The following is a 3629-nucleotide window of genomic DNA, read 5'->3' as shown; positions in this document are numbered from 1 at the left end:
CTCTCTCCTTCCATCCCTCTCTTTTTCTCTCTGTTCCTCTCTTGCCCTCTCTCTCTCTCTCTCTCTCTCTCCTTCACCCCCAACCGGTCGCTGCCCACCCTGAGCCATGGTTCTGCTCGAGGTTTCTGCCTCTTAAAAGGAAGTTTTTCCTTGCCTCTGTCGCCTAGTGCTTGCTCTTGGTGGGAATTATTGGGCTTCTATAAATAACATCACAGAGTATGGTCTAGACCTGCTTTTTTATGAAAAACGCTGTGAGATAACTGTTGTTGTGATTTGGCGCTATATAAATAAAATTGAATTGAAATGAATAATTCTCCTTTCCATATTCATATTTATCATCCTGAAAGGACCTAGTTTTGTTATAGCCTATATATCATGAGTCATGTCTCAGCTAAAGTGTTACAATTTACTTTACATTTAAAAAAATAATACTCAGCAAACCCGTAGTTGTAAAACAAACTGCACATGTCTCTTGAACAAAATAAATATCCATCTAGTCAGCTTCTCGTAGTTGGCTTTAATTGTCAGAGAAAGAACTGAACAGGGATGGGATGGAGAAGATAAAGAGATGAGAGTATTCACAGTTGTTTCGTATCATCTTACAGACTACCTTGACTCCTGTAAACCTGGGGTGGACGTGGGGTGTTGTTGCCCCTGTGGAGGAAAAACAGTATCCCTCCCTAACCCACCCTTCCCTGTCACCCCTCTCAGCCATCTCTGCCTTTGCCCTTTCCTCTGTTGAGCCAAAAACAGGCACCAGCCACAGGTGGTCTCTGTGCTTTATTGGTTTTGACACACATCTCTTGCCTTAAGAGCTTAGAGAGACAATTAAAAATTCATTAGGACAATGAAACGGGAGAGGATAAAAAAGAAATAGGACAGGCAACAATACATAACCTTGCTGAGGCTCCAAAGTGCTCTGACCTATCGTCTACAATGTCTCTTGCTGGCGGCATTATTGTGTGTGTGTGTGTGTGTGTGTGTGTGTGTGCGTGGTTGTGTTGTGTTGTAGCTATAGAGACACAGACGCTGTGGAATATAGAAAACAAGGCTGCCCTGCTGTTACCCTGAAAATCACACGACAGAGGGACATTTCCTTATGCACCACTTTGGAGCCCTGAAATTCACACAGACTTTTGTATTTAACTTTCAGTTAATTTGCATGCTCTCTTCAAGACTAAGGCTGAGCAATGTGACTCAAGCAAACCTTCCCCAAACATATGACCACATTTAAATGATTCTGACTAACAAATAACCATCATCCCTGTTTTTTTTGTTTACTTGCAAATTAGTCTTTTTTTTTTTTTTAATGTATAAGGGACTGAATTTGTATTATCCTTGTTGAATCCTTCTTACACTACAAAACGCCTTTGATCAGATTTCCACAGATTTTTTCACACAAGCTGTTACACATCATTTTAACTGCAATTTTACACACATTGTCTCCTCACACAACACGGCTGTGGCTGCGGTTGAAGCGTGTGTCAAGTAATCCAGGGTGATTTTTGTGTGGTGTCGTTTGAAGCCTCGAGCCGGCTGTACCACGTGACTGATTCAGGAAATGGTTCGTGAGTTGGATGTACGATTCGAAAGGAGCAGCAAAATACAATGGACCCTCATTAACATTTTCTGGACACTAATGTGATTTTTATTGAACACAATAAGATTGTATCTACAGCTTATTTTATCAAAAATTGTGATGAAACACATTTTTAGCTCAGTTAGACTTGTGGCAGCCAGAAAGTGTTGAGAATTTGTTTTAGACATTTTGTGGTTTTTGTAAGCATTAAACTGGGGGTGTCTTACCCGTTATAACCCAAATAATAATAATGTTCTAAAGCAGGTAAAATCATCTCCAAAAAAAACCCCGCCTGAAGCCCAGCACAGTGGAAAAGTTAAAATGAATAAAATGTTGTCTCTATTATCTAAAGTCACAAACCAAGTAATACATTCACATCATAACCCTCTGCCTTTTTTCCACGTTCCCTTTGACCCTGTCATTGTATCGTAAAGAGAGACACCATATTAATAAGTTCATCATTTATGTATCGGCATGACAAACATCATTCATTCATTTATTCAGTTCAAAGCTTCACACACCAAAGCCGTGGTACCATTATAATCACTCTGCCTTTTTTACATTTATTGTCCACTTGATGGCACAGTAGAGCAAATGAAGCACCATGAAGCTTTGGACCATGAGTGAATCAATTGGATGGAAAGCTTCAATGCTTCATGAAGCTTCATCTCGCCATCACTAAACGTAAGACCTTCAGTTCAGATTACCTTAAAATACAGGCATAGGAAAACGGAGCCTATGGGCTTGCGTACCTTTATCTTCTTGCATCTTCTCTTCTACGAGGCTCTTCTGTTGTCTTTTTACATGTCCAGGCAAACATGATCTTTTCTTGTGCACTTTTCTTGACATTAAATAATCACTATGCTTATTATGGTGTGTAATATAGAGAGCTGTCTTCCATCCATCCATCTATCCATCCATCATCAACCGCTTATCCTGCGTACAGGGTCGCGGTGGGCTGGAGCCAAGCTTACATTGGGCGAAAGGCGGGGTACACCCTGGACAGGTCGCTAGTCCATCGCAGAGAGCTGTCTTCATTTTATTATCATTTTATTGTTCATTTTATTGTTTCTTTTTTCAGTTATTTTTTTCCACCACTAGCAAGCAGTGACTGTAGGGGGCCGTCTGCGGGCCACGGGGCCCTATGCCATCGCAACGGTCGCTCACTGGGTGGGCCGGCTCTGAACTATTATCAAGAAAAAGGTTCTACATCGGTCTCTAATTTGTTAATGCTAAGTACTATCTTGTCAATAATCATATCGTTCAACATTTGAAAATTTGCTGTAGCAAATTAAAAAAATATTTAATGTCCTGCCCCATCCAGGCTGTGATTGGTCGGTTGACGAAAAGAGAGAATGAAAAGCACGTCGGCTTTGTGAAAAGTTTAATATGTTATATATTATATATATATATATAAAGTCAGCATAACTAAATTTACTGGATGATAATGAAAAAATAATTATAAATGAGATTGTTGCCACACTTTAACAGTTAGCCCATAGTAAGTAACATTACTGTAACTTACTAAATGGGTCTTCCACTGTTGTCCTGCACCATTATGTTGCATTATTGTATATTTTGCAAGTCACGTAAGTTACAGTATTGGTAAACCAACAATAAATCTAAATTGAATGTTACAAAGCAAACAACGCTAGATCCATGCTCATCTAGCTGGCTGTCCCTACCTTGCATCGCTATAGGTTAAACACATTTGCTTTGTACCAATACATCATTTCTTGCATGGCTCAAATCAACAATTTTGACATAATACTGATACCAGTGTTAGCTAATGAAGTAATGAAGCAAGCCATAAAACGTCTCAGGTTACGTATGTAACCCTTGTTCCCCGAGAAGGGGAACGAGACACTGCGTCGGTGACGACACTATGGGAACGCCCCTGGGCGTGGCAGGGCTGAACTATGAATGAAACTACTCCAATCCTATTGGTGTTACTAGAACGGTAGTTAGTGACGGCATAACCGGAGGGGGTATATAAGCACGCCGGCACATAGGACACATTAGCCCTTTCTATGAAGCAAGGCACTCCAGG

This window comes from Micropterus dolomieu, linkage group LG20, assembly GCF_021292245.1.
Source record: "Micropterus dolomieu isolate WLL.071019.BEF.003 ecotype Adirondacks linkage group LG20, ASM2129224v1, whole genome shotgun sequence".
Taxonomy (NCBI): Eukaryota; Metazoa; Chordata; class Actinopteri; order Centrarchiformes; family Centrarchidae; genus Micropterus; species Micropterus dolomieu.
Note: the sequence above shows the minus strand (reverse complement) of the source record.